Here is a 12,773-nt window from a genome sequence, read left to right as displayed (position 1 = left end):
ACGATAATTGTCTTCACCCAGTGGGGAAATATCAAAGAGAATCTTATATTGCTACTGTAATTGTTTATGAATATTGTAACGTGAAGCGCTGACCTATTTCAGAGGAAACGGGTCATTATTTTTAATTGCTACTACACCTTTCTTTGTCCATAGTTGATGTTGTAGCAATAACTACACAAAAATAAAGAAAATGAATACATCGACTAGTATATTTTACAATGTGTCTCACATAAACAAAAATTAAAGATTAATCAAGACGCTATTGAAATGATCAGAGGTCTGCCCACTCACATCTTCTCCTGTCCGCCTGGCCATTCTCATCTTACTCAATATTTTATCTACTGCATTCAATTATAAATGCAGACGAAAGCATCCCCTGTTCCTGCATGGCTCTGTCCCACATGCTGAGTAGATATTTCTGACAGGTAGGATTAGCGAGCGGACATATTGGCTGCATCGTCCTTCCCCACACACACAAAGATCGCACCGTAAGCGTCCTAATCTCATCCACGTTTTCCTGGATGTTGGACACGTTTGGCCTGGTTTTGAGTCTTCACTTTGGCCTCAGCGCCTCTCTCGGCGCTGGGCTGGCACGAGGTGAAAAGCAGCCATCTGTTTGGGATGAGAGCTCGTCCTCTGGCTGCTGTTGTGTGACAAGGAACAAAGCACATCTTCAACCGCGCTCCCAAAATCTGTAAGCTCTGAAATAACGTTCAAAGAGTGTAAATGAACACAGATGTATGACTTTCAGATGGGAAGAGTTGTAGAGACACACTTTGAGGTTCAAAATTGTTGTTGCACTCAAAAACATTGACTGATCATTTTCCTATAATCTAGAGTTGGGAGATGTGTTGTTTCGAGATAATATTGAAATGAGTTTTTGAAGTGCCCTTTGTGACTTTTCAGACTGCTTTTTTCCATGGAGAGGCTAATGCTTTATCTGTATTGTTCCACTGAATGGCATTAAACTGTTAACTTTTAGTTAAAGGTGTTTAAAGTCATGCATTCTTAGAGCAAGTGGGCGCGCCTCTCCGCAGATCTGACATATAACCTGGCCTGGTGGTGAAGATAGATAGGTGTAATACCACATTCCCGGTAAAAACATGTTACACATAACCTGTAAATGTTACACAGTGCACCTTTAAGCAACATTGGAATATCATGTGCTGTATGCAGAGAAGCTAAAGTAGTTGCAAAGGAAAGGGAAGGACACAATTTGCTTTTAAGCTTTTTTGCTGAGCATAAATTTAATGAGTTAACACTAAATAATTGTAAATTTGCAGAGGTTGCATAGTGGTCAGCGGCATGGCCAGGTGGAGCAGCCACAGGAGCAGCACCAGGGTGTAGGAGGCGGGCCCTTTATACAGAGGCACTGGGCCCTTGTGTGTCCGAGTCACCTCAAGAGCAGACACAATTATTAATATCAAGGCGACACCATAGAGGCAATAATAAATATAAAAAGGAGTGAAATGAGTGGTATAATAAGGTGATATTTTGGCACTTTTGTGTGGAATTTAGCATTTTTTTGAACTTTCTTGAGTGTGGTGATTATTTTAGTACATTCATGAAACATTGTTTTCACAGAGGTAAAGAAAAAAAAAGAGATAAAGGGACCTTTTTTGTTCCCTTGCAGTAGTGATACAATTTTAGTAGGTGCAGTAACAGTTTTTGTTGTTCTTTTTTCCTCCCCTTCCAGAGTAAGATTTTTTTTTTAATGATATGATCAAGATGATAATTTTTATTTCAAGCATTTAATCAAGGATCATTCCATTTGCATAATGGAAAATATACATTTGGAATGAATTTGATAGACTTTGGACCAAAAGGGTCAATTGCGCCGGACGACCTGTTTAAGACCACGTGACATGTTTGCATGTTCTCTCTGTGTTCCTTTTCTGTTCTGTGTTCTAAGTTTTTTCTAAATACAGAACAAAATAAAATGAAAATACAAATTTAGATCAGGGATATTTAAAAAAAATATAAAAATATAAATTTACATGGCAAGAAAAAGAACAGGAAAAGAAAATCGCATATAATATATACTCGAATGTATCACATGTTGTACACGTTTACACATTTTTCTTTTAACAAAATTATCTTTGGTCAAAATGTCCACAAGTAATATGCATTTCTACTGTTCGTGAATTATTAAGTCATATTGTATTCAAACCCACAATATTCATTAAGATAGAATTGGAAATATCCAAAACAAAACTCAGAATATTATACAAGTGAGGAGACACTTCTTCTAATTGATCATTTCAAGTACCATGATGGTTTGTGAAAAAAGAGATCATGCCAAATACAACTTTAAAGTCAGTTGTCTTTTGACGCAATCTGTTGTTTTCACACATGGAGAAACCTTCCAGTCTTGTGTCAGGAGTAAATTAGGAGCCTTATATGCAAATAAGTAGCAAGTCTGTGCTCATTAGAGTCAAGCAGTGACAACATGGCTCTTAGGTCATGGGTGATGCAAACAGAGCCAGCACTCAATTCTGCTTCACGATTTATTACGGTATTTGGTTTTCAAATGGAGGTCACTGGAAGATGACCTGCACGGAGCCGATATGAGTTTATAACACATTTACTATTAGGCAGTGACAGTGATATGATAACTAACTGCTTTCAGAGTGGATTGAAAGAGCTAGAGTTCCAACATATAGTTAAAGTCTTCATCGTTGTTACCAAGAAATGTGGCTGCTTGAAACATAAAATAGATCTTTTTGTCAGATTTTACATTTTGTCCACATGCTTTCATTTCCTCAGAGAAAATAGTAGGAATATTATTTAGCTTCAGTTGTAGTCATCTGGACTCAGTTTGAAAAAATAGACGTTTCGACTCTCATCCAAGAGTCATTGTCAATAAAAGAATTTAGATCGAGAACTCCGATATTAATACTGTTCTGTGGTAAGACCCGCCCATTGGGCGGAGCCTTCCTGAAGTAGAAAGAGTTGTTGGTTTCAACAGAAACTCCCCCCTTGTATCTACCGAGCTAGCCTATTCAGAATTTTAATGGGCTATTACCACAGAACAGTATTAATATCGGAGTTCTCAATCTAAATTCTTTTATTGACAATGACTCTTGGATGAGAGTCGAAACGTCTATTTTTTCAAACTGAGTCCAGATGACTACAACTGAAGCTTTTTCTACTATGGAACACGCCTGGACGAATGAGGGATTACACCGACCTTATTATTAGTGTTTGAAATGTACCATGTGTTTCTGGAACTACTGTTTTTGTGCCATTCCCAGGTCCACAGAAAGGCCTGTTTCTGGCATCTGACCGGAAACCCTACTATTCACAAACCAGAGCTTTATTTCTTTATGATTGAGTTCAAGGGGTCCCCATGATGTGAGTAGAAATATAAAACGTATGCAACAGTCACTGTGTTAAAAACAAGGTTTACAACCCTCAAATCTAGTGGTAAATGTAGATTCATCTTTTTTGGCCTGCCACATTCATTTTGCAAAGCCTATGTCCTGAAAATAGACTCTTACAGGAGTGATGCATCTTCTCCTGTTTACATTGTATTAATTTATTTTAACAAAGGTACTGTAATTATGTCATATGTAGACAGTGCAGACAATGGTTCATCACATTTGCCGACAAGTAATAACTGTCAATAATATCAAACTTTAACCTATATTTTTTAAAGTTCACTAATTACTTAAAGACTAGTGGCGCTTAGTGAAACAAAACATACATTTTCTTGTAAAAATTGTGTCTCGTGTCATGTTTAGGTGCATTATTATCCAGAATAACGGTAGATTCAAGAAATGTTTATTACGAGGTCTGTTAGCATTGCATTTGTGCTCATTTTGGCGCTGATCACTGACACTAACAATCTACACAAAACACTTTAACACGTAGTCATATTTCCTAACGGGGCTCTAGTGTTGCTCATCTGTGGTCGAGTGGTTGTCAGACCCCAAAACAGCCTTGGTTTTTCATAGTTTGTGATGTTTTGAGGCTCACGCTAACTCTCCAAATGCTTTAGAGCTCATACATGGGATGGCATCAGGCTTTAGAATGCTGTGTTTTGTTCACAAACACTGGAAGGATCTATACAAGCAAACGTATGACTTTACTTTATTATTGTGTGGGTAGCCTGTTTTTGTGTTTGGATGTTGAAATTAGACAATTATTATGAGGGTTGCGACTGAAATGTTTCAAAACTTCATCATCGTCATCATCATCATCATCATCATCCACCAAAAACATTCTCAAATAAATAAACAAATGTAAGGTTTCATAAAGATAGTTGAAATGTCTTGATTTTACTCTGAAGTCTTTCCTACCATGGACCACTCCTGTACATTTACAGAGGGGATTTTGGATCTTTTTCAGTTTTTGAGTAAACTGAATATTACTGAAGAATAGCACAACATCTCAAAATATTTGTAATTTGTTGGAGTTAAAACTTCAATAAAATAGCCTTAGAATTAAAGGCGCAATGGACGATTTTTCGGTGATTTGAGAACGCAGGTGGAAGTGCGCATGCGCACTCCCCCGTGCGGACTGATACAACACACACGTGCGTTTGTTTATTAGCGCAATGGAGCGCATCACATCTCTTGTCTCCCGTAGATTTCAGTCACTTCTGCGTCAGCTCGAACTGTCTTTCTCTGTCTTCATTTTGCCCCGTACACTGAGGGAACTATATTATGATAGATCAATGCGCTTAGACAAGCTGAAACGTGCTGCTCGTAGGGACGAGCCACACGCGGCTGCAGGTGAGCGGTAGGTGCGTTTTATGATCGATACGTGGCAGGACTAATCGGCAGTCCACGCCACGAGGAAATGAGACTCAGATTTGGGCCAAAAAAATTGTCCATTCAACCTTTAAGTATATCAGCAGATACTTGTGATAAATCAGTAGTTTGTAAGGTTTGTTGTAGGTATGACTTGAGGGCTGATCTTTATGTCCAGACATTTTGAAAAAACAGCCTGTTGAAGTTAAAATGCCCCTTACAAATCTATGGTTTAAAAGAAACAATAGTACATAGCGTGTTGACGTCTAGGGACGGTCAAATATGGGAAAGAATCAATCTAAAAGCGATGTGTCCATTCTGGAGACGCCTGTCATGCTGGCAATGACAAATAAATATAGGAAAGAGCGTCTGGAGTGTCTGCCAGTGTGGTCCAAGAAATTTGGTTTTCCATCTGGCGGATCACTAAACACGGACAAAATGTATGATTCATGTCAGCAAAACTGTTAAATTGAATGAATAGGTTTTGTGATTTCTGTCATGTCTTTGTGATTTTAATGATTTTTTTCCTGTTGTGTGAAGCACTTTGAATTGCCTTGTGTGCGAATTGTACTCGACAAATAAACTTGCCTTGATTTAATGACTGCCTGTATTTCTCACTAAGATCTGATAATTAGAAGCTACAAACAATGACATGCTGCACGTGCGCAGTTAGTTCACAGTAGCAAAAGCTGTTGACGTCTCTGGTTCCATGTGTTTTTTCCATGGTTTTATTCTGGCTGTGGTCGTCCAAAACAACCTGCTCTCCTCAGTGTTTGTAAAAGCGGAAGAGCGGAACATGAACAGACCTCTGAACAAGCTTAGAGAATGCACAGATGCCTGCAGATGCCGTTCAAATTCACCATCACTTCCAGGTAAAACAGGCTTATTTGGTTTTATTGATGAACAATTTACATACAGTTGTGACACACGGTAATCTTAGATTTTGTTGGTCAATCACTGCTTGCCTTGATTGCCCTGAAAGCATGCCACTGGGACCAACATATTTTGAATAAACTATGAATAAATACAAGAAAACAAAGCATTGGATGAAGTTCTATTTTATAGTCGGTGTAATCCCTCATTCGTCCAGGCGTGTTCCATAGTAGAAAAATGCTTCAGTTGTAGTCATCTGGACTCAGTTTGAAAAATAGACGTTTCGACTCTCATCCAAGAGTCATTGTCAATAAAAGAATTTAGATCGAGAACTCCGATATTAATACTGTTCTGTGGTAAGACCCGCCCATTGGGAGGAGCCTTCCTGAAGTAGAAAGAGTTGTTTGTTTCAACAGAAACTCCCCCCTTGTATCTACCGAGCTAGCCTATTCAGAATCTTAATGGGCTATTAGAATCCTCTTTGTCTTTGTGAGACCCTGGCTCAACCACCCTGAGTACCTGATTAGCATGTCCTGGTCCTGGTCCTCTACCTTTCCAGGGGTTCAGTAACCCATTATAAATAACAGGAAGATTAAACCTTAGCCCTCCATTTCTGTTTAAAGAAGGTCTTTCTTTTTTAACAAAAATAGCTTCCTTGACTCCTCTTTCAAACCATCTTTTCTCCCTGCTTAAAACCTTCACCTCACCGTCTTCAAACGAGTGATTAGAGGCTTCAAGATGGAGATGCACGGCACTCTGAGGTCCTGAACTTGTATTTCTTCTGTGCTGATAAAGCCTCTTGTGTAGAGGCTGTTTCGTCTCACCTATGTACCGTTCTTTACAGCTTTCTTCACTGCATTGGATCGAATAAACTATATTGCTCTGTTTTTGAGTCGGCAACTTGTCCTTTGGGTGAACCAGTTTTTGTCTTAAAGTGTTGCCTGGTTTAAAATAAACAGGGACTTCGTGTTGTCTAAAAATTCTCTGCAGTTTTTCTGACAGGCCAGACACATAAGGGATAGAAACACCCTTCCTTCTCTGTTCAGTTTCCCTTTTGTCCTGCTTCTTGGTTCTCTTCACTCTGTTGAGAGCCCAAGCGGGGTAACCACAGGCTGAGAGGACATTACGGACATGTTTTTCCTCTTTCTTCTTGCCCTCTGAGCTGGTGGGCACACCTTGAGCTCTGTGTTGTAAGGTTCTGATCACACCCAGCTTGTGCTGTAGTGGGTGGTTGGAACCAAAGAGCAGATACTGGTCCGTGTGTGTAGGTTTCCTATATACTTCTATTTGGACTGACACCTGAACACATATGTAAACTGTTGGACATCTGTCTGAACACCGCTTACTTTCAATTCCGGGGACAATTTTACAGACAGATTCATGGCTGTGCCATGGGCTCGCCCGTCTCTCCCATAGTGGCCAACCTGTACATGGAGCACTTTGAGAAGAAGGTACTGTCCTCATTCTCAGGCATAGCCCCAAAACTGTGGCTCCGCTATGTCGATGATACTTTTGTAACAATTAAGAAACAAGAGCTGGAAACCTTCTCTGATCACATCAATGCTGTGGACCCACATATTAGGTTTACAAGAGAAGACGCTAAGGAGAATCGCTTGGCCTTTCTTGATTGTTCCACGATCAGAGGAGAGGATGGGAAACTCCAAATAGAAGTATATAGGAAACCTACACACACGGACCAGTATCTGCTCTTTGGTTCCAACCACCCACTACAGCACAAGCTGGGTGTGATCAGAACCTTACAACACAGAGCTCAAGGTGTGCCCACCAGCTCAGAGGGCAAGAAGAAAGAGGAAAAACATGTCCGTAATGCCCTCTCAGCCTGTGGTTACCCCGCTTGGGCTCTCAACAGAGTGAAGAGAACCAAGAAGCAGGACAAAAGGGAAACTGAACAGAGAAGGAAGGGTGTTTCTATCCCTTATGTGTCTGGCCTCTCGGAAAAACTGCAGAGAATTTTTAGACAACACGAAGTCCCTGTTTATTTTAAACCAGGAAACACTTTAAGACAAAAACTGGTTCACCCTAAGGACAAGTTGCCGACTCAAAAACAGAGCAATATAGTTTATTCGATCCAATGCAGTGAAGAAAGCTGTAAAGAACGGTACATAGGTGAGACGAAACAGCCTCTACACAAGAGGCTTTATCAGCACAGAAGAAATACTAGTTCAGGTCCACAGAGCGCCGTGCATCTCCATCTTGAAGCCTCTAATCACTCGTTTGAAGACGGTGATGTGAAGGTTTTAAGCAGGGAGAAAAGATGGTTTGAAAGAGGAGTCAAGGAAGCTATTTTTGTTAAAAAAGAAAGACCTTCTTTAAACAGAAATGGAGGGCTAAGGTTTAATCTTCCTGTTATTTATAATGGGTTACTGAACCCCTGGAAAGGTAGAGGACCAGGACAAGGACATTTAGATGCTAATCAGGTACTCAGGGTGGTTGAGCCAGGGTCTCACAAAGACAAAGAGGATTCTAATAGCCCATTAAAATTCTGAATAGGCTAGCTCGGTAGATACAAGGGGGGAGTTTCTGTTGAAACAAACAACTCCTTCTACTTCAGGAAGGCTCCTCCCAATGGGCGGGTCTCACCACAGAACAGTATTAATATCGGAGTTCTCGATCTAAATTCTTTTATTGACAATGACTCTTGGATGAGAGTCGAAACGTCTATTTTTCAAACTGAGTCCAGATGACTACAACTGAAGCTTTTTCTACTATTCTATTTTATAGAAACAATCTGTCTGACCAGACCTCTATCCAGGGATTATCAATCGAGAAAAAGCATGTATGTGCTATGACTGAGTCTGACTGGCCCGGCTCCTAAGTCTGTCTATCTGCAGTGTATGTTAAGGGCTGATATCAAAATCCTTTCCCTCTCAAGTCGCAGTTTAGTTAAGCCTGAATATGCTGTATAAAAATTCTGCTCTCCTCCTCTGGCAGCTTCACTAGGTGCCAATAACCTTCCTAATTACAACTGGACTAGGCCTTTTTGTTATTTCAAGTTCATGTTTGCTGAGAGGTGATTTGACTTACTCCGCCAATTCACAGAGCAGCCATATGTTACCTGCTCTGAGTCACTGAAACCCTTTTAATCACACCCTTTTAATCACACCTCCAGACGTAATTACAAATCACACTAAATAATACAGCTGTGACTTGAGGCTCGACCAATATTACAGAAGGCTTTTGATGCATTCTATTATGAAACACTGGTGAAAGAGTTGCTTGTTAATACACAAATGCAATAATAAGTGCTTTTCAATTAAATGTTGTGATGACTTCAAAAAGGGAAAAATGAAAAAGTGTTGATATAAAATGTAGCTTTCAAAGTTATCATTTTCTGTGGTGGCTGGTTGGCAGTAATTGCTTTAAGTGCTTCAATAATATGTCTGGACTGGACCATGTAGCTAAATTGCATTATAGCACAGTGCTACACCCCACTGCTCATATCGAGTTTATAACGGTCTTTGGTGCTGCTATGATGCTCTGATAACTGCACAGGGGCCGAGACAAAACAAATCGTTCTCTTTGTGTCCTTTTGAACATCCTCGCTAAAATCTGTCTCCCACTATCACCGCCGAACAGAGAGCAAATGAGATGGCCCATAATCCCTCAGATCATCTTCAAAGTTATTGGGTGTAAATGGATGCAATTCTTCTCACTTTGTCTCACGAGCTGCCACTTCTGGTGTCATTGGAAGATAATTTTATCCTTTTAATGAAACACTACAATCATTAGAGATGCTTGAAAGATTTGTTTTAGTTTCTAAGGCGCAAACATGCTGAAACTACTATTACACATTTAAGAAGAAGCAAAAAATGACAAAAGACACGTGTTTGTTTGAGGTTAGGGATGTAACAAATATGCAAATCTCACAATATTAATTTTGCTGTACGGTATTTATTGCAATATTGTAGAGAGTTTTGTAGAAATGCTACCTTTTTACTTTTCAATGCCTTGACAAGCCTCTGGTGTAAATCATCTCTATCTTATTCCAAAGAATTAGATTTAAAAGTACTTAATAACAGTTATTTCTTCATGTTTTCTGCACTGAAATTGAGCAAAGGATCATGGTCTATGTGATTCTTTTTTTGCTGTTGCTGGAACAAAACAATACATACAAGCAAAGAAGCACATTATTCTATATATTGGGACAGATATTATTGTGAGATTTTTGGTGACACAATATCACAGTATTTCGGTCATTGTTACATTCCTATTTTATGTATATCCTCGAGTCCACCAAATACATGTCTGGTCTCCCCAATCCCGGAACATTTGCACTGTTGTAGGTAGTAAATACATCACAATAATAAAGCCAATGTAACTAATCTTTTTTCTTGCAATGTTATTTTGGGCGTCATCTTTGACTCAGGAATCTAGTAACAGGAAATTCAGGTTCAGAAAAGAGAAAAATGCACAGTTAAAATGCTTAGATTATTTGGGCAGGCCATAGAAGATCATCTGTTAAAGTCCTTTTGTCCATAAACTGCCACTCTAATGCTCAGACGTCTCCATACTGCCACATTTGAGAGTCTATAAAGCTGTAACATATCAGCTTCCCCATCATTCTCTGTGTTTGGGTCGAGCCACTGAGAAGAGCAGCTTATCAGAGCCAAACTAATTGGCTCTAAAATAGCGTCGCTTTAGAAGAAGCCTGATCCTCAGAGTTGTTACCCGAGCCTTACATGGAGCAAATTGATTTTTTCCGGGCCTGATTAAACTCACCTTGGCTGTGATTGGCACAGCTGATTGACTGCACAGTGATTTGCCAAAATGCTCAGGTAGCGGTGATTGCCAGAGATGTTAGCTATTGCCCCAGATTTTATTCGAGCACAGATGTTTTTAGCTCTTAAAGAAATTAAAACTGATTTGCGAGCCGTGGAAGACTTTTCTCGCATATCGTGTCGCTCGTGATCCAGTCATCAAAGTTTGACCAAGTTAAGTTATTTTTTTAAAAAGCACATTTTATTTGGCAATACTGGCATGAGACTTCCACATCTGATAAATTGGGAAAGAACTTCTCCAAATGGGTTGCTGTTATTTCTATACCTCTGCAAGTACATCTACAATTAAACTATTTTCATCTGCAATTTTCAATACTACAATGACTATTAAATGACTGTAACTTCTGTGACTGCTACAAGACTTAAAACGACAAAGTAAACATGGATGGGCACTTTACCTACTCCTCCTCTAGAGCAGAAACATGGCCCCACTGAGAAGCATTGAATGGGGCAAAATGGGCCGACTGAGGGGCATTAATAACTGGCCAAAACCAAGCCCTGGAACAAGCTTCTCTTTATTTATTGAAAATGCGACACAGATTCACAAATGAATAGCAGAGGCGTGGCCGTGCGTGATATATGCAATGTCGTGAAATGTCGTTCTTTTACTTGAGGTGACGATAAATAATTGTACTGCAATTTATAAAGGAACATTGCACAGAAAATCCATCCAAAAGATTTACAATGAATATTTAACAAAATACAAATCTTTGGGTATGTCTGTAGGTTGCACACGCCTACAGCCTTCTCCCGTTACAGAATGTAGAATGTGGCTTGAAAAAGACATCTGGTGTAAAAAGGGTTAAAAAAAAAAGGCTTAATTATCATGGGTTTAGTTAGCAACTCCTGATAGAAATGTGTGAAAAGAGCAAGGCAGTTTTATTTGGGGGATTTGATCATTTATAAGTAATATGTTTCTCATCTTATTTCATAAAAAGTAAATGGCTGATTCAACAATTCAACCATTTAATTAGGCATCAAATTAGAAAGGAAAAAAATATGATCACACTGTGGCTCATCAGGCTCTGAATTAAAGGAAAATAACCAAATGAATCTTAGAATTAGTTAAGCCTTAAACATTAAAGTCCTGCCTGTTTTTTAAAGCAAAGAGGTGGCACTATCAGACCAAGACCTGCGGCTACTCCACAGTTACACTTTTTTGAATAATAGTTAAATGTGTGAGGAGAAGCTGTTTGGCTGCTGAGTCCAGAGGAGAATATAGAAAAGGTTTCACAAATAGTCCTTTAAACAGTGTTATTTGGAATCGAGATGTTGCAGAAGTCATTTAGTTTAGTTTCAGGTCTTCTTGTTCTCTAAATGTTAGGTTGGTACATCCACTGTATAGTCCACATGACTTTTTCTACCACATTCTCATCTAATGACCCTGAACTGTGAACTTTGTAGCTTTGTCTTGAATAGGCTGTTTTCATCACAAAGTTGATGAGGTCATAATGTCAGATGGAGGAGAGTCGCTGTTTTTGAAAGAAAAATACAAACGAGAATTCCACAAACGTTAAACAATTTCTCATTATTTATTAGTGATTTGCTCCACAAACTTGTCATATTAACTTATGGCTTAAAGTCCTTTCAATTGACATCAATCGCATCTTTGGAGTTGAATAATAGCACCACTTTCTGACGTTATTGTGAAAAAATAATTTCACTTTTGTTTATTTGTGCTGACAGAGAACGTTTGCCAGTTTTTGTATGGGCCTTAAACCAGGTCAACAAATCTATAATCTGACAGTGGATTCTACCTGAGGAAACGGTCCTGACCTCCAGTGTGCACAAAATTGAATATTGACAAAAATTGACATCTTGATTCTTATAGTATCCTTTTAATGGTAGTGAATAGTTATTGTCCACCTCAATTTGACACTCATTCTCTCAATTCCCCTTAAAGTCTATTCGACAGGTTAGACTACATATTTCACTGCAACGTAGTGAATACAATAATATTCTAGATTTGACTAAACATTTTCCCCATTTGTCCCCAGTTTGACCATTTTTGTAAAGTTAATCATGTTATTTCCTAGTTGGACATGGGCGACAAATATGTAATAGTAAGTCCACAACCTAGCAACAGTTATGATTTGACAAACAATAATCCAATATAACACCTTTATTTTGTTGAATGAACGTCTATACTGCCAGAAAATTGTGTAAATTTTGTCTGTGTTTTCAATGGCACGTCGCATAATTATAAGATAAGATATTCCTTTATTGTCCCACATGGGGAAATTTCATTGGTGCAACGCAGGTAGATACAGAGGTAGATCCAGAAGAACAGATCACTTATAGGAAGTCTGAAAAACACTTTCAGTATTATAGGTATTTCACTTTAGGA

The 12,773-nt window shown here is 38.9% G+C and overlaps 1 protein-coding gene across 1 annotated transcript in view; it reads right to left on the bottom strand.

The window, feature by feature from the left end:
• The window catches only part of b3gnt2b (UDP-GlcNAc:betaGal beta-1,3-N-acetylglucosaminyltransferase 2b), a 215,750-nt gene extending 207,021 nt beyond the window's left edge, over window positions 1-8,729 (bottom strand). Inside the window, exon 1 of the mRNA XM_072436850.1 lies at window positions 8,718-8,729. The gene's annotated coding sequence lies outside the window, so the exon portion shown is untranslated. The remainder of the gene's footprint in view (window positions 1-8,717) is intronic.
• Between the last annotated feature and the right edge of the window lie 4,044 nt (window positions 8,730-12,773).

This window comes from Eucyclogobius newberryi, unplaced genomic scaffold, assembly GCF_026437365.1.
Source record: "Eucyclogobius newberryi isolate DKJ021-1_F unplaced genomic scaffold, fEucNew1.0.hap1 SCAF_8, whole genome shotgun sequence".
NCBI lineage: Eukaryota > Metazoa > Chordata > Actinopteri > Gobiiformes > Gobiidae > Eucyclogobius > Eucyclogobius newberryi.
The sequence above is the reverse complement of the archived record's forward strand: the minus strand, read 5'-3'. Positions and strand labels throughout refer to the sequence as shown.